The following is a 19,490-nucleotide window of genomic DNA, read 5'->3' on the forward strand; positions in this document are numbered from 1 at the left end:
GCGTCCTCTTCCGGCCTGTGGACGGCACAAGCCAAGACGCAAACGAAGGACACAATTAATGCACCCACTTTGCATTCTATAGTATTTTATTTTATCTATGAAATCGTTTGGTAACTAGCTCCAAGTAGCGGAGAAAGCTGTTAATAACATAATGTTACGGCCGCATGGAGCGTAGCGGAAACTAGATGAATCAGTGTACTAGTGTAGATGAAGTTGGCCATGCCCAAACATTTTTTGTAGCTGATGGTATCATTTTTGAAACGTATTAACTGGGTTTATCTGGCAGAAATAACATCACACTTTAAGATGCCCTTCTGGGATTGGTAGAATTACAAGTCTTTTAACTCAGTTATGTAAACAGTAGTAAATTATTTTCTTCAATTTTTTCACAACTTATTGTTGTCGGCAGATGCCATCTTCTCTGGGGCGCGAGTTCTGAATGATCTGTATAATATAAAACTTACGTCAAGATTATAATAAATGAACGTACTGTCCATAAGCCTTTAATAAAGCAACTGCGTTGCAGGTTTATTTTTTACTCTTCAATGAAAATTTCAGATAAAAGTAATAAATATTTTGATCACTAGATAATTTTTGTTCGCGCCCTCATCTTCACTTGTCATGATAAATAACTAAACTAATAATTGACACTAAAAAAATACCGTAATCTTGTATGGTTCCTTTATTTTATAATCGTAATAATTAATTGTATGTAAATAATAATGAAAAAGTGACAATACACACGGGATTATCCTGCTGTACAGAAAATGTATTCCATTCTCTATATCTTGCTGGTCATCAGGACACCTCTCAGGAACCACAATAAAGTTTTTCTTCTAAAATTGTTTATGCCATGGAGGTAGTATTATCTATCTCTACCCCATCCTCGAGATCTATCCCTATTTGCAGACATGATTGCTACAAGAATGATGAATGACACGTACAAAATTGTTGAGGAGAAAACTTTCATTTTGAAGACTTGACAACTAGATCTTCAACTCTAAACTGGTTTCAGCATTTCTAGCTCGAGGTATTTAAAAAGGTATTTTTTTATTACTACATTTACATTAAAAAAAGAAGTAATTTTTTTTATGCTGCTAAAGTGGCCATTGTTTTCACAGCGTGAAATATAATACTTTTTGTAATATCTAGTTGTTAACGGTTGTTTTAAGGGGGGAACACACGATCAAACATGTCTTTCATACATGTACGCGCGTACATGTTTGTCAAAATCAGCGTCAAATACTACCGACCTACACACGATCAAACATGTCTTAAGACATCATAGTCTAGATATTAATCAACCTGTTCACACGTTTTCTTTGCTGCCGAGTAAAACGATGCCCGAAGAGTTGTGTTTGATGGCAGTGGCGTGGGCTATTACCATAGTTAAACGAAAAAACTGGAAAAATAAAAACCGTCGTAAAAAATGGTCTTTTAAAACGGGAACAATTACCTCATGGAAACCTACTGGAAGAGTTAAGACTTACCCCATTACATCTAAAATCAGGAACCTCTATAGCAGTGTGTAAGTAAGCGGTACGACGTACTGCCCTGAAGAAGTCTTTGGCAAACAAGTGCGTTTGGAAAACACACGGTCAATCATGTACGTGCATACATCAACGTACGGACTTGTTTTCAGGCAAAGCCAGGTTGAGAAGTTTGACGGACTTTTTGTATGCGCGTACATGTTTGAAGCGTTTTCGGGCCAACACACAGACGTTCATGTTTGACAAACATGTACGCGCGTACATGTATGAAAGACATGTTTGATCGTGTGTTCCCCCCTTTTAGGACTGTTATCATCAGTGTTCGGACAGATTTAGGCGATTTAAGTAGTGGGGGACGATTTCATGAACGTGCGGCACAGTACTTGCAGGGCGTCGGGCCCAATGTAATTTCACGATTTAATAATGGTGTGTCTCTTTTTTGAAGTAGTACAAGACTCGACAGATTACCTGGCGTCTTATGGTTTGAATATTGTTTCCATTATTATTTGATAATTTATTTTTTACTTTACAACCTTATCGAATTTTATTCAAATAAATTCGCTAAACTTTTGGGACGCCACCGGACATTGCTTCCGTCTGACGCTGAATAAAAACGGAACAAAAACTCGGCAAAAACCATACAGTCGACCTGTTCAGCAATAAACACCATCGCAAGTCGGATTAACTAGCATTATTCCGTGCGCTGATTGTATTTATAATATGAAACCACATCAATTGTGAGCGATTATGATTAGTACTTGGGCTACTAGTCCAGTCAATAGATACATAAAAATGGCTCCACCTTGCAAAAAGTACAGAAAAGTTTATACTTGGCAGGTATTTTCACATATTATACAACTAGAGGATTGAAAATTCTCGATTATACGAGACGTGTTGCCCGGAAACACCACGAGATCGTAGATCGAGTAGTATTTCCGGCAACACGTCGAGTAATCGAGAATTTTCCATCCTCGAGTTGTATACGGGTAGACTATATCATGAATTAAATAAATAAATAAATAAATAAATAAACAGGTTCACATTTCTGCGACTATATCATTCATTACTTTATAAACCAATAAGAATCTTTGATTTTCTTTAGTTACCATGTATTACAGCGGTTATTTTAGTAACCAGGGCGATTTCGAATATACGAACCTTTGTATATTCGAATGTACGGTTGGTGGACAAAAAAAACTGGGACAAAAATGACAACTATTCAAATCGAAATTTGGCAAATTTGCACCGTTTAATTCAGGCTTGCGAACAAATAGGTTAACTACGAAATGATGACATAAGACAAAAATGCCATGTGTGACACTTACAAACATCAAATCGAATTTTAGATTTCATCCGTTTTCAATTCAATTTATAAAAACACGTAGGTAAAGGTAAGTTGAATAATTATATATTGCATATTTGTTTAAAACAAGTTGTTAACGAACAAAAAACCTAAACCTAATACTTCGTCATTGCACCATTATTATCAATGACCATCTGTAATCGGCGTGGCATTGATAATACCAACTCCCTGGTATATTCTGGTGATATCTCGTGCCAAGTATCAACAATTTTTTGTTGTAGTTGTTCGACCGTATTTGGACGAAACTCATTTTTATACATAATTGAGGTCATACGGCCCCAAATATTTTCAATCGGATTTAAATCCGGTGACTTGGAAGGCCACGGTAAAGTATGCACCCCTTGCTCATCCAAGAACTCTCTAACAACTCTGGCTCTATGGACACGACAGTTATCATCTTGAAATATAAAATTTCCTTCACCAAACACATGTGTGATTGAGGGAAGCATTATCTCCCTCAGAATTCGAACATAGACCGGTGCTCTTAGCCTCTCCTCCACAATTGCACAAACTCCTGGGCCCCTAATGCTGATGCATCCCCATACGTTGACTGCAAATCGTCCACTTCGATTGGTGGAGTGAACGTATTCTTCATTATATCTTGTCCCTACAGGTCTATATACGCGGAGTCGTCCACTGTTAGAAGACTGGAATGTCTTTTCATCAGAAAAGACTACCGTATCCCATATATTTTGATGAATATATTCTTGAGCAAACATAACTCTTTGTTGTTTATTCTGTGCAGTTAAAAAGATTTTATTTGCTGCACATCTATTATTTAGTTCAGATTTCTTTATTCTTCTTCTTGTTGTTTTTAAAGAAGCAGGAAAATTCGTCTCCTGTCGAGCTCTGATGGCGGTTTCAAATGGATGTAAACGAAGAAAGTTTATCATCTCAAAATCTTCATTATCCGTGGTAACTTTTGGACGGCCAGAGCCTGGTCTTCTTACAATGTTACCAAAAGTTGCAAGTTTTTGTTTGGTGAGCAAAACAGTGTTTTTGCTAACGTTTAGCTCGTTAGCAATTGCTCTTATGGTAATACCCTCCCCAAGGCGTTGTCTAATTACGTGTTTTTGTACTTCTGTTAGATTTGGCATTATTTCTTGTCAAGATAACTGTCAACAGTGATTGTAAAAGTCAGTTTTATTTTGATTTTATTTTGACAATTAAGAGCTTGATACAAACGTAAGAAATTTTGCGTGTCCCAGTTTTTTTTGTCCACCAACCGTACCAACCTTTGTATTTTAGCTCGCCTCCTTAACTTACAATTTTTTTTGCGCTAGCCGTCAAATCAACGTCACATCAAATCGCTCTGCTACTGAATGCGCCCAGTCCGTTTCGGAAACCTGTTTATTTGTTTATTTATTTTTATTCATGATATAGTCTACCCGTATACAACTCGAGGATGGAAAATTATCGATTATACTCGACGTGTTACCGGAAACACCACTCGATCTAGAATTTTCAATCCTCTAGTTGTATAATATACCGGGGTATTTTTTTAACATTGAACATAGCCCATACTTATTCCCTATGTTCAGTTTTAAAAAACACAGGTCAATGCATGTATGTAGTCACGTAACCCAGGTAACGGAAATAAGTACTTGACAGATTAACAAAATGGTCAAGTTGTTTGAAGAAGAAATACACATAATGCAGTTATTCTATGCCAATCAGAACATTAGAAATGTGCGTGACATTTCCAATGCAACACATGATAGACCAATTCCATCAATCGGAACAATTTTTAACATTATTTCAAAATCCCTGGTGTTCGGTATAGTTGGTTGCATAGCAACTCACAATGCATTGATCTGTGTTTTTTAAAATTGAACATAGGGAATAAGTATGGACTATGTTCAGAGTTAAAAAAATGTCCCGGTATGAGAATTCAACACACGTGTCAAAGAACCAATGAACGTTAAGAATTGGACTGAATAACAGCCAATTACGAGCGAGCTTTTTTGATTATTCTGTAGGTACAAAATAAATAGGCGATTATTCTGCATCTAACTCTTCAATTGTCACCAAATCAACAAATTCGCGTTTGACAGTTTAAATATGTCATTATAAAAATTGCAAAAATGGAAGCAAATAAATGGTACTGCTAATACGTAATGTTATAAATGTTAATAAATACCGTTTCGTAAATGTCTGTGGTTCTGGTTTGTTAAATTCTCATGTAAAATACAACTCTTGACATGAACATGTGCCGAATATATTTCTCCTGAATTTTAACTCGTTGCTATGATATTTTGAAATACAACTCGTGCTACGCTTCGCTTCGCACTCGTTATACAGGGTCTCTATAAATGATTGTCTGGTCAAGCCAGCCTTGGAAAAAAAATTTACTGTTCCGCTTTTTTGAAACAGATGCCAAATTCTAGTTCGTTTTCACGGTCACTTCTGACATTAGTGAATGACGTTTCGTTTGCGCTTGTCAGTCGAGTTTTGGTTCCTTATATTCGTTTTATCGCAGTTAATCACAGTTAATATACACCAAAAATCTGTATTTTTCAAGTACGTCCGCTTTTAGAGGTAAATACCTACACTGGCAAAATTTGTGAGGTTATGCTTTAATGTTTTATGTTTTATTTTAGCTTTATTTTCTTTACAATGGTTTATTCTGTTGAACAGAACACGTTCATTGTTGTTTTTTACTTTCGAAATCGAAGGTTTAGTAATGGGGAATTATCTGTTTGTAAAAATGAATTCCATCAAAATATCTGAACAACATTGTGAACAGATTTTTACCAATCAGAACAATTAGCAAGGGTAAATCATTAGGACGACCACCAGTATCTGATGAAATACTCGAGGATTTGAAAGAAATGGTGGAAAAGACTTTACAGATATCCATAGCCTGTTTATCTCAACAATCTGGTGTACCACGATGCACTTGTCACAAAATCATTAAAAATAGGCCACAACTACATCTTTATAAAATTAGTGTTGTACAAGAACTCCAACCTGTAGATTATCAAAGTTGTGTTTAAAATGTATTCAGTTTGAAAATCACCTCAATTTCATAATTTGGAGTGCTGAGAATCCACACCAATTTGTAGAGACTCCTTTACATGTTTTGAAAATTGGTGTGTGGAACTGTGGATAGCAGTGTTGCTGTACCCTTAACTAAGAAATGCTGCAAAATATTTTTGAAAATAAATGAAGAATTGTCAAGTGTTTAGAAGTTAATGGGGGACATTATCAATCTATTTTATAAAAAAGATACCTATTTGTTATCGTTATTTAGTGTTGTAAATTATGTTGTTGAATACATTTGATTTTATTGAAAAACCAGTAAGACTTATTTGTTATGAAAAACACTGTTATTTATATTGGAAGAAAAAATGGGAGTCAATACCATATTCGACAATTCAGTCTAGGTCGTATTTACCACTAGCATAAAACAAGAAATGTGAAAGCACTAAAGCAGACAAAAAGGCAGTATCAAGTATTGTATTGTGGTATACAGGGACAAGGTGTTCTCAATATTTATCTCTGTTTGGATTTATTCTCATACCAATTCTTGTACAGTGTGTGGCGGTACGATGGGGCAATAATTGTTCCCCTGTTGGTGTTGATATTAAATAATAAATACATTAACGTTAGCAAGAGTAAAGCACAGTTGAAACTTGTCTCTGGTTAAAAGCGGCACATTCAAAATTTGACAAGTTTCCATGGCTGGCTGGACCCGACAATCATTTATAGAGACCCTGTACATATTTCCAAAATCATAGCAACTCGTAAAATTCAGTCGAAATATAATCGACAATGTCCATGTCACTCGTTATATTACTACTGATAATTTAATTCATGTATAAAAAATCCCATAAGCCGCGATGCATTTGTCACTTTGACATCGGATAAAGTTAGCCCTAACTTTGCATCTGGATAAAATGTGCTTAAACTTCCATGGCAAACTTTTTCGAACCTGATTATTGTTTGTTGTTATGATAACGAACCAACAATCTTAAACATTGATACAGCTTGTAATAAATTGAAGTGCAAAATGGCTTCATAATTACGTACGGTCGGTGGACAAATAAAACTGGGACACTTAAAATTTAATCTATGTAAATCAGATCATTGAATTGTCTATATATTTGTCAGTGTCTGTATAATATGTCATACCAAAGTTAACCCATTTGTGATAAAGCCGTAATTAAACGATGCAAATTTGTAAATTTTGACTTACGTGATTGTCATTTTTGTCCCAGTTTTATTTGTCCATCGACTCTACCTATTATTATTCATTAAATTATCTCATCGAATTACGCTCGAAGTTTTTTTCGTCCAGGATAAAATTTCATTTTTTAAACTCTAATTTGGTTTCTTTTTGGTAAATTGACTCCACAAACCACCAGATAAAAAAACTCGTCCTTCGGACTCGTTTTTTTATCGGGTGGTTTGTGTCGTCAATTTACCAAGCAACCAAATTATCGTAAAAAAATTCAATTTTATCCAGACAAAAAAGACCTCTCGTGTAATTACAGTCGATTATTTCATTATCCGTGCGAGATACGTCTATCTAAGTTATTATAAAAAATGTAGGGCGTACAATTCTTTGCATTTATGCCAGATGATCTTGATGATGATGATGATGAGTCTGAGGAACAAGAGGAAAATTCTCAAGAGGAATTCCCGAATTCATAAACTCTGATGAATTCAGCTCATCTATACCGATCGATCCAGATCATTTTAATCCGTCTACGTTACAAAGAGATCAAAAAGTGTAAAACAGTAAACTTCTACTGCATCGTGGACTATGCCCACTGGGGATACCACGTCAAAAAAAAACGCACCCTATTGTTCTACCTCTGTGGTGGTGTGGAAAAGAATAAAAAGTACAAAAACTAAAGAAATTCTCGATTTCTACACGCTGTAACTACGAAACTATTGATCTGACAAAAAAACATAAAGAACAAAAAATGTAGAGAATTCATGCAAGGTAGCGCCCGCCATTACATTCCTGGCGTGAGTTTATTGTGGAACAAAGATAATAAATGCAAATGTCGTAAGTGCGACGAGGAAGACATCAGTTTCAGGAAATTTAGTTTGGCAAAATGACAACAGTCATTTAACGTCAAAAAAATTAGGTTATGCATATACCGGGTGGGGCATCGTATACGCGCACGCGAGAAATCGCGACTTCTAATTAAATAAAATTGTCGAAATTTTCCAGACTTACCTGGCTATTGGTAAGGTACATTTCATAATTTTTTGATAATTTTTCACTTACAAACAAAGCCAAAAAAAATTAAAATGTAAATTTCAACCAAAAAGTCAAATTCTGATTTTTATACTAACCTACCCAGATTCACTTCCTATAATTATTTACGAAATCTACGGAAAAAAATACCAATTAGATTTTGAATTAAACGCAGTTTTACATTTCAACTTTCAAAATCATTTTTATTTATGACCTGCTACTTGTGCTGTCGTAAATTTAGGTGACAATGGAAATTGTCAATTTTATGGCAAAAAGGTTTAAAACGGTCGGCTATACCTTTGTTGGGAAATTATACCATTGTGCCGTAAATCACCCGTCTGGTTTACGTTTAAATAAAAAAGCGAATTATTTAGCTAACCAAGTCAAAATTTGTAATTGTGCCACCAGGGTTTGATGGGCTAGCAGATACAGATTCATTTAGTGTAAAAACTTTATAGGTAAATTAACAGTTAATTTGAGAAAACTAATAAAACTGTTACGGCCTTATTTATTAACAAAAATTTTTTAAAAAATTCTCAAATATACCTTATCAATAATTAGTCAGGTATATAAAATTTAGCCAATTTTATTTAATTAGAAGTCGCGATTTCTGGCGTGCGCGTATACGATGCCCCACCCGGTATACCATAAGAGCCCCACCAAGACAGACTGAGTTTTTGTTCGACGGTTTTGTTCGACGAACAAGTCTGTTCGAACAGAAACGATGCAAATCTGAAGTGTGTGCCCGGAAAATCGTCGGTTTTGTTCGCGAACAAAAATGATGAAAATTTTCAGGTTTACCCTGATTATGTCCGTCGAACTTGTTCGACAGACTTGTCAATTCCAGCAAATCTGAAGTGTGTGCGGTGAACGGTTTTAAAAAACGTCGGTTTTTGCAGTGGTGTAGTATCAAATAATAAAACCAGATTTCGGCGATTTGTATTTCGCGACAAATTATTGTTTGAAAATGACGGATTTTCGCCAGATTAACAGAAAGTTCTTACTGGAATTTATAGAAGTCTTCGCAGTCTTCCGTGTTTATGGAAAATATATGCTTTTATAGCTAATGCTGCCGCCACTGCATACAAATATAACTTGATATTTATTCACTCATTAAAACCTTTAAATAAAGCTGAAGTGTGTGTGCAACTCGTCTCCGTCGTTTTTGTTCGAACAGACTTGTAAGCAGTATGTGGGGCCCTATATGCCTCAACTTCGAAAACACCCTGTACGTTGTTATTCACGTCGTTCACATGGTCTCTTGCAAAGAATTTTAGATATTTTTGAATAAGATGGGCCATTAGGGATACATTCATTTATTCAAGTATTTTACCAGAAATTCATTTTGTATTTTTTTATACCTATCTGTAGCAAATTAAGTAAAATTTGGTACCCTGAAAGTACAAGTGTACTAAAGTGTGAAATAAAGTTCCCCAAACTGTAAAATAATAGTAACAACAACAAGAGTGTTAATGAGAGCAATTAATAATCGAGATAATAATTAATAGGGGCTATTAACGCCCTCCTCCGATACTTTAACTAGACTCTTTAATAAACGATCTACGTAAAAGTAGGTACTTTATTTCACGCTGTGAAAACAATGCCTACTTTAGAACCATAATATTTATTAAAAAATTACTTCTTTTTTGTGGTAATGTAAAAATACCTTTAAATACCTCGAGCTAGAAATGCTAAACCAGTTTAGAGTTCAAGCACTAGTTGTCAAGTTTTCAAAATGAAAGTTTTCTCCTCAACAATTTTGTTCGTGTCATTCATCATTCTTGTAGCAATCATGTGTGGATCAAAATCAGTGCGGGAGAGTAGGGATAGGGATAGAAAAAAATGGAAGATGGGGTAGATAATACTACCTTCATGGCATAAACAGTTTTAGAAGAAAAACTTTATTGTGGTTCCTGAGAGGTGTCCTGATGACCAGCAAGATACAGAGAATGGAATACATTTTCTGTACAGCAGGATAATCCCGTGTGTATTGTCACTTTTTCATTATTATTTAGATACAATTAATTGTTACGATTATAAAAGAAGATAATAAAGGAACCATACAAGATTACGGTATTTTTTTAGTGTTAATTATTAGTTTAGTTATTTATCATGACAAGTGAAGATGAGGGCGCGAACAAAAATTATCTAGTGATCAAAATATTTATTACTTTTATCTGAAATTTTCATTGAAGAGTAAAAAATAAACCTGCAACGCAGTTGCTTTATTAAAGGCTTATGGGCAGTACGTTCATTTATTATAATCTTGACGTAAGTTTTATTTTATACAGATCATTCAGAACTCACGCCCCAGAGAAGATGGCATCTGCCGACAACAATAAGTTGTGAAAAAATTGAAGAAAATAATTTACTACTGTTTACATAACTGAGTTACAAGACTTGTAATTCTACCAATCCCAGAAGGGCATCTTAAAGTGTGATGTTATTTCTGCCAGATAAACCCAGTTAATACGTTTCAAAAATGATACCATCAGCTACAAAAAATGTTTGGGCATGGCCAACTTCATCTACACTGATTCATCTAGCTTCCGCTACGCTCCATACGGCCGTAACATTATGTTATTAAAAGTTTTCTCCGCTACTTGGAGCTAGTTACCAAACTATTTCATAGATAAAATAAAATACTATAGAATGCAAAGTGGGTGTATTAATTGTGTCCTTCGTTTGCGTCTTGGCTTGTGCGCACCGTCCACAGGCCGGAAGAGGACGCTGAAGTTGTTGTTACCAAAAATCCATGTTGCCAAAGTACCCGGTTTTAAAAAAACAAATAACATTACAAAAAATTATAAATGTCAATCAATTTAATCGTCAATTGACTTCAATTAAATGTGAATTTACCATAAAGTCCTGACCTGACCTGACCTGACCTTAAGTGCTCTGTGCCATAAAGCTTTGCAGCATCAAAAAGTGTTACAGGTCTGTTAGCACTACGTGCCACACATTTCCAAATCCATTGAAATATGGGAATCGCTTTATGGAGTAGCTGAAGCGGACTGAAGACAATAATTATCTGATGACTGGTTTACATCATTTTTTTAGAAATGTCAAAAAAATGTTGGCCAAGATTCCGTGTGCGGAATAGTACCTGGCTTCAACCCCACCCACGACGGCCAAACTCGAACTGCAGTACCTCCGTTCCTCCATAAGTTTCGTAGCATCGTAGCAACGAAAAGTGGACTCGTGGGCCTTAAAAATGCGGTGCAACCGACCAATTGTCGGTAATTTTCGGTAATCATCAAACGAGATTTAAGCTTAATGGTGTATTAAAATTTGTTAATAATCGAAACTGTTTAAAGCACGAACGAGTGTAGCGAGTGTACCTTCCTACACAATACACAAGGTTCAGTCTGTTGCGATAACTGACGTATTGAAGTGTGGGGCGCATTTTGCATTATTTCTCTTGCAGCAGTGCGTTTTAGCGGCCGACCTGTGGTTTTTCTTCGGTAAACGCCTCCAGTTTCACGAAACAACTTTACACACCGGCTCAGGTTGTCTTCGAAGGTTTTCCGATCAACAATAACATTGGGAAATTTGGTGATAAACTCTTCTTAGCAGTTTTGTACGGAGTAGATCCATGAACCATTCACTTTCAAACCATTGCGAAAACAACTTTCAATCAAAAACGTTTTCTGTTCTAACGTGAACACTAGCAAACAGTAAACCTCTCTGAAGGCAAATGTCAAAATGTGACAGTTCTACTCTAATTTTACTAACCAGAAGTTCAAACGACGACATGCCTTAACAAAAATAAAATATTTCCATAGGTAATGCTACCAGAATATTAAATGAACACCCGATACATTCGAACCAGTGGAATTAGAAGTAAATAAAATTAAAGTAAAATGTGCTTTTGTATCAGCAGGAAATTCTATTTCCTCTTCAATTAAAATCAAAAAATGTAAAACACTTGCTTGTGAACTGAAACCGTGGAAAACCAAAATCTATGATCTCCAAGAAATCATCAAAATCTTCCATGTTGATTTTAAATTTGAAGTCACATTGACATTAATGACATTACATAAACTCTATTTAAGAGTTAATTCGCCGATTTTCGCTACTTTATTAAACAAAGATTAAAGGTTATTTAAAGTGCGGTGCAAACAAACTTGTCAAATTAAATAATACCTAGTTAACGTTAATCACTGGATTAAAAGTGCGGTGCAACCGGGCATAACGCTCATTTCACTCGCGTTTTAAACTGGCCCATTCGTGTCAAAAAAACCCAATTTACACACGAACTCGTTAAACAAACTACTATTATAATTGCCCAAAGAATCTATCATTAAATTTATGCTATTCCATTTTGGGACACCGGTATAGGGTCTCATTCTGAAGACAGTGAAATCAATTGAAATCTAAATAACAGATTAAAATTTTAAATAAGTCAAAAATAAGACAAGCCTTAATTATTAGGCAGAATATAGCCTGAGGGAGTCCGTTTTGGCTTAGGAACGCGAGGGTCGAGGGTTCGATTCCGATCCAGGGCGAAATTTAAAAAAAAGGCTATATTCTATCTCGTGATTCGGAAGCCACGTTAAGCCATTGGTCCTTGTCTATTGAGTTGGTCATCATGCCCCTCATAGATTTGTAAACCAGTCCTACACTGTGAAACAAATTTTTTCAGAAAGTATTTTAAAAACAGATTTAAAAAACTGCCCTGTAACCTAGCTTTTAAACTCAAAATTTAACGTAGAATCGAAATGTGAACTCAAAATGAGGCCTTTCCATTTAAAAAAATAAAGATGGCGTCGATTTCCGGTATTTCCGGAAGTGACACCATTTTGAAAATATTTTATTTGAACTTGGAGTAGTCGATTATAGTCAACTACCAATTTTCATATTAATATGTAGTGATGGATAAATGACCGGTCATTTATTTTTGGTCAAAGTTGACCGGTCCTTGATCGGTCAATTACCAGTCATTATTGGTCAAAAAGTAGGAACTAGTTAAACACCACAAAATGATTCTTTCAATGTCAAGGATTATTTTAATACCAAACAATGGTTCTTAATTCCATTTTTTATAAGATTTATTGATCGATAAATTATTGTATTATGTATTGTATATTATGTATTATGTAAGTGAGGTTAAGTTTGAATTGTTTGAAGTTATACTTTGTTTTTTCTTTAACATATTTGCTTGAATTTGAACTTTTTGTTAATTTAAAACGCTTTAAAATTTTCAACACAACTGTGTGTATATTTTCAGGTTTTTAGTTTCTTTTAAAATACTAAACATTCGTTTAGAATTTAAAAAAGTCGGTACCTAAGTATTTTATGAAAATAAAAATATATTGTATGTCATGTTAAGAAGACACAAAAATGATTGAAAAACAAAAACCACTTCTTCCTAAGAGATAAAAAGCTTAATAATCGTTTTCCACAATGATCTTTATTAAAGTTTTAGATGTTTCATTGTCATAATTTACTTATTTATTGTCATAATCCATTTCTTCATTGTCAGCAGCTACGTAAATGAAATCAGACAACCCAACATAACCTCATCTCATCAGTCAAACAGTCATCATATCCTATAATCTTCAACATTATAAGCGGGAAATTTAAATTTTAAAAATGACTGGTCAAGTTCGTCAAGTCATTGACAATTATTGACCGGTCAAATGGGTCATTGACTAAGTCAATTACCGGACCTCACAACACTATTAATATGATTTGGGTAAATCAGAAAGTTTCTAATGAACGGGCTACGTGAATCAGCCTGTATTTAACACTCACTAGTGATTCAATTGCCATTTTTGCTCACTATTCTCAATGATAATGAAAAAAAAAAATTTCGGGTGTGTGGAGCAGTGATCAATAAGCCCTAAAGAAAAGGAACCTGTGATAGAACTACCAAACAGCCAAATGCTTTAAAGAATGTATTTCATATTTATTTAAATAATGACAAATTGGAACACACCAAGATGGGTGACAAATACCGAGTGACTATCAATGATTGAAAATTATTTTGTTATGTTGTTAAGTAAACACGTGCAGTAAGCTAGAGCGGCCCGAGTGCTCTCGGCCTCCGTTTGCGGGTGGCGTGCACATTCATTTTTAGACCCAGCTGATTTTACCATTCATTAATTTATTAATTACATAATTCATTAATAATAATCAACGAGCTAACAAAAAAGTGCTATATTCTTATATTTGTATGTAGGTATATTTTATTATTTTCGTTTATTACATGTGTAAGACTTGGTTTTCGCCCAAGGGCGTTATCCCTCAATATTTGGTAATTAATCGATCAGACTCATTGATACACATTAAATTAGACAATCTCAGCTACAGTCATACGATAATCTACAGTCGGACTCACCTCCACCTCATTCAGTCATTCAAACGGTAAAGCACAGGTCCGGACTCGGGTTTGCTCAATGGGACGGTACAAACATGTAAACGATAAACACCTGACACATCTGTCACAAATCAAGGTCATACAGTGACTCACCCGGGGGATTCCTCCCCCTAGCTTCTATCATGATGAGGGGCTCGAACCACGGGCGTCGTCTTCAGAGCGCTACGTTCCGGGTTTGCGTTGGATGGTCTGGTAGTACCTGTAACAGCCCCGTGTGCAGTTTGGGATGCACGGCCCGCCCGCGGTCTCCATAGAAGAAGACCGCCACGGCCAGCGTGTGAGCCTACAACCCACTTCCATACGATACTGTGCTCCCTCAGTACAGGAGAGCCGGGGTTACCTCCCAACCGTTAATCAAGCACGTATGATCTGTTACATTTGGTTGTCACCACTGGCCGTCTCGACAAGACGCGCCCAGTCAACGGCCGAGCCGTGTCATGAGCCAAAGATGCCTCACCCGGACATCCGGTGCTCAGGAATTATACCATGGTATCTGCCAGAGGTTTTAGCGCATTGGTGGTACTGACATCATAGCCCAGGTTGCCCAAACCTGCTATCACCCAGTTACCGACACACCTGGTAACTGTATCACCGGCTAGCACAAGCCTAATTCACTGCACCACTCCCGGGTCACAGACTATTCACCTGCCGTCACTCTCGTACTCGTACCTTGGACAGCCCGTCGGTTCCAGCTGCCAAAGCTACACTGTCCCTGTCTCGCCTGTCGAACTTTTAAAAATCACCCCCGAGTCAAGGACTTTTCAGAACATAATTTATGAGCCACATGTTTGGGGTGGAAGAGGTAGTTTTTCTGTTGCGTTTTTAAAATTCTCTTACACATGTATCATTTATATTGACTTTAATTTTATTGTATTATTTTTTATTTTATAATTTGTACTTCTACAATATTTAGGGAGGCCCGGCCTCCCCTGCCTCCATTGAGAAGCCGCCACTGTCTCTCATAACAACTTTAACTTCACTTAGCCCCTTCTTATTCAAAAACTCTTCCAACAAAGCTCGACGACTATCACAGCCCTTCCCCATCACTATCACGTTGACTTCCGGGGTAATTTCTTTGCTGACCGTTCCGTCGTAATACTGAAAGTCTATTTCGTCGAAAAACGCGTGGTAAATCCGCTTCGAAGTCGGATCGTTGATCTTCTCGAACTTGTCAAAGTAGGCGACATACTGATCGAACGAGGGTTGAGCGGTGCCCATCACCACCGCCCCATTTGTACTGTAAAACTCATCTCTTTGTTCCATCATCCGTAGCATGTGCTGCAGAGAAGTCTCCGTTACTTCTTCCGCGTAAGGGATGCCGTACTCGTCGAGATTCGTACAGGTGTCTCGACGATAATTCGCTCCCCAACCGAACAATTCGCTCTGGTGGTAATCCACCCACTTCCTTTCCTTCATAGCTCTTCGGAGCCAATCGACGTGGATTATATCAAACCGGTTGATTTTCTTCAACAGATCGGCTATTTTGGTGGTGACTTTGCCTATCAAGACCACATCGAGGTCTGGTTCCAATCGGTAACTAACCACCCCTCCTAATTTCTTAATAGAATGGTAGATCTCCTCCACCGCCCACGTCTCTGTACCCGAGTCCACGTAAAATTTCTTGCCCTTCAAAAAATCTCCAGCGCTTTTTGGCTGCTCCAAACTGACCACTTCCAATTTAATCCGTTTCGATTTCTTCGCTTTGGCCATGATCTCGTCTAATTCTATGTGTCTTTTGTTCAGTTTTATGACGGACTTATTTTGTTGTGTCAGCCTCAGGAGATCGTTCATCGTGAGACACTCATCGACAGGTTTGTCTTCTCTGATTGTTAGCAACCTTGGAAACCTGAGCGTGTATGGACATTTGACGCTGTCGTTTGTGGTTCTTATCAATTCCGTCGCTCTGATTTGAAACACGCACGCGTTTTGGGGTTCGACGTACAGATCGGGGGTGTCTTTTCCAAAATTCATCGATTGTCGTTGAGCATGTCCAACTGTTCGTCGTTCAGGCCGGAATGAATCTTCCCTAGCGAGAAATAAGTGTCGCGTCCTGACGACACTCCCACAAAAAAAGAATTGATTTTGTTGTTGGCGCCGTAGCAACCCCCCATCATTATCACGTCCAGATCGTGGACGACGTCCTCGAAATACTCCATTTTGACTTTAAACCAACCGCTGTTTCTGTCGCTGCATTTGTACACCGACTTGGGGTCTTTCACCACGATGCCCTCTTCGTTGTTGTCGATTGAAGAGTTGAGGGCGTCGACGATGTCCTGTCGGGACTGACTCTCCGTGTAAGCGCTCACCACGATAGTACCAGCCACTGGATTTTTTATCACATTCTTCAACACCTGGAGCCTCTTCTGCAAGGGGTGATTGGTTAACACTCTTTCGTTGTGCAACAGCACGTCGAAGACGCAAAAACAGGGTTGATATTTCCCCTCGCCCAGTTTTTTCACATCTAGTTTCATCCCTTTGAACCCAAAACATTTCGTTTTTTTGTTCCAGAGCATCATTTCGCCGTCGAGAATCACTCGCTTTGTCGCCGAATCGAAGACATTTTTAAGCAGCGGCGTGAAAATGCCCTCGTCGAATGTGGCGCCGTAAGAATCGGTGAAATCGAAACCGTTTCGCGAAAAAATACTTAAACTTCCCGTCCTCCATGTGCAGCTGGAACCTCTCGCCGTCGAATTTATTCTCGACAATGAACTTCGAATCGGGGAAACATTTTTTGAAATTGGAAGCGTCGCAGCGTTTCGACAGCATAGGTCGAAACGGCTCGAAAATGTTGATTTCCAACTCGTGCATCTTCACCTGGGGGTTTCTCAACACTTCACACATTCTTTTCAAGTTGCTGTTGGTTGCGTAGAAGTCGGCGCCGTCGTCGTGGTAGCAATTCAAGACGTGGTTGTCGCTGATGCCCAGTTTCAAGTCTTTCAAGATGATCTGGATCAACCATTTTATGTTTCTTGGGGACAGCTTTCGGAAAATGTTCAAAACGAGGTCGTCTAACCCGTTGTCGGTCTTTCTGTGCGCTATCTGGTCCCAATACGTATTTATATTCTGAATTGTCAGGCCGACGTCTTTATTGATAACGTATTTTTTTTAAACTGAGTACATGACGTCGCCAAAATCTACATCCGAAGAAGTACCTGTGACAGCTTTTAACAACACATTTTGGTCGTGGCCGTGAGGTAAGCTTAACATTTTTATCAAGAGTTTTCTGATTTTTGACTCTTTTATTCTGTAAGAGGGGCGGTTGCAGTCCAGTTTTGGAATGACTAACCTCAAAACTGGAAACAAATCGTGTTGTTGATCTCGCAGGGCATTTATGACAGCTTTTGTCAACTAAGGGGGTCATTCACGAAACTCAGATAATTTGCAAATCATTAACGAGACGGCAAATACAATGCTTGAACAATATCAGTTGTCATGGTTTTTAATTTGCAATGTCTTACTGAGTTTCGTGAATGACCCCCTTAGACTTTTCAGATGCGCCCTTCGTGTGGTTGCACATTATCAACGAAGTTACACAGAACGCCAAAATTCATTGTGCGACTCCAATTACTGACAGTTCTTCTGGATCAAAATCTTGGTGGTGGCTCCAAGGATCTCCTAGAATCGCCCGTAGGCTTTGTTTAACCACAAGTAAACCAGAAGGCATCCGAACTTGCGTTGGAATGACAAGTGTAACATTTCAGATGACACCATCGTTAACCTTAATTTGGTGATAATGAAAAGTCAAATCTAATATGTAGTGTCAAAATTACAGTAACCCAAATATTTTTTGTAGCTGATGGTATTATTTTTGAAACCTAGTAACTGGCTTTATCTGGCAGAAATAACATCACACTTCAAGATGCCCTTCTGGGATTGGTAGAATTACAAGTCTTGTAACTCAGTTATGTAAACAGTAGTAAATTATTTTCTACTATTTTTTCACAACTTATTGTTGTCGGTAGGTGCCATCTTCTCTGGGGCGCGAGTTCTGAAAGACCCTGTATAAAATATACTTACGTCAAGATTATAATAAATGAACGTTTATCTACGTACAGTTGGTTGCAAAAAAAACGGGAACTGTCAGAATAAAATTGACACATTTTTACAATTTTTCCATTGTGTGAAATCTTCTTACGAGAGATAGGGTAGAATTAACGTCAAAATTCAATGACATTTTTAAAAATTATTTCATAAGTATTGTGAAATAGGCAATTAATTGACAAATGGACAAAATCAAATTTACATTAGGAAAATTTTCGTTTCCCGATTTTTTTTGCAACCAACTGTACTGCCCATAAACCTTTAATAAAGTACATAACTGTGTTACAGGTTTATTTTTTACTCTTCAATGAAAATTTCAGATAAAAGTAATATTTTGATCACTAGATAATTTTTGTTTGCGCATTTATCTTTACTTGTCATGATAAATAACTAAACTAATAATTGACACTAAAAAAAATACCGTAGTCTTGTATTGTTCCTTTATTATATCTTCTTTTAGAAGGGGATGTGGCCTAGTTGCGTAGAACGATATACGCCGAAGCCTGTTTCACAATGAAGCAGGTTCTTTGCCATTTGTCATTCTTATAAGTCTTGAAAAAAAAACTATTTTGTAATACAAATCGAAAAATGCCAAGGAAAACAAACAAACATAAACACGTGGTCAAACTCGCGAAGCGAGGTTGTTGGAACTTCGTCCAACCACTTTTGGAACACCCCCTCTGTCGAAGGGGTGGGGACATCAACCCTCGACGACAGATCGACACAAGACTCTCTCTTACTCTATACTTACTTCTTTGTATTTTAAATTATTCAATAAATTGTTAGTGTTACCCAATACGACTATCAATTTTGGTCCTTCGACACAAGAGAACAGAGGTTAAAACAAATGAGATGCCGGATGCCGTCCATATATCTATTAACTACTATATAGGTAACGTTGATAGGAGAGTGAAGCAAAGATGTGGAGATACAAAACGCAGTCCACTTATGCGCAGGCTCGTTTTCTGGAGCAACTGATTGGTGGAGGGTGGAGCTGTTTTT

General features: G+C 37.1%; 1 long non-coding RNA gene and 1 pseudogene across 1 annotated transcript; both read right to left on the bottom strand.

Annotated features, from left to right (window-relative positions):
* Nucleotides 1-667: 667 nt before the first annotated feature.
* LOC138126913 (uncharacterized) lies at nucleotides 668-2,512 on the bottom strand. Its single transcript, XR_011158003.1, has 2 exons — nucleotides 1,457-2,512; nucleotides 668-1,402 (listed from the first exon to the last, which is right to left on the bottom strand). It is a non-coding gene; the product is annotated as an uncharacterized lncRNA (long non-coding RNA).
* A 12,844-nt stretch (nucleotides 2,513-15,356) lies between these two features.
* Nucleotides 15,357-17,881, bottom strand: LOC138125616 (DNA ligase 4-like; annotated as a pseudogene).
* Between the last annotated feature and the right edge of the window lie 1,609 nt (nucleotides 17,882-19,490).

Source organism: Tenebrio molitor, chromosome 3 (genome assembly GCF_963966145.1).
Source record: "Tenebrio molitor chromosome 3, icTenMoli1.1, whole genome shotgun sequence".
Taxonomy (NCBI): domain Eukaryota; kingdom Metazoa; phylum Arthropoda; class Insecta; order Coleoptera; family Tenebrionidae; genus Tenebrio; species Tenebrio molitor.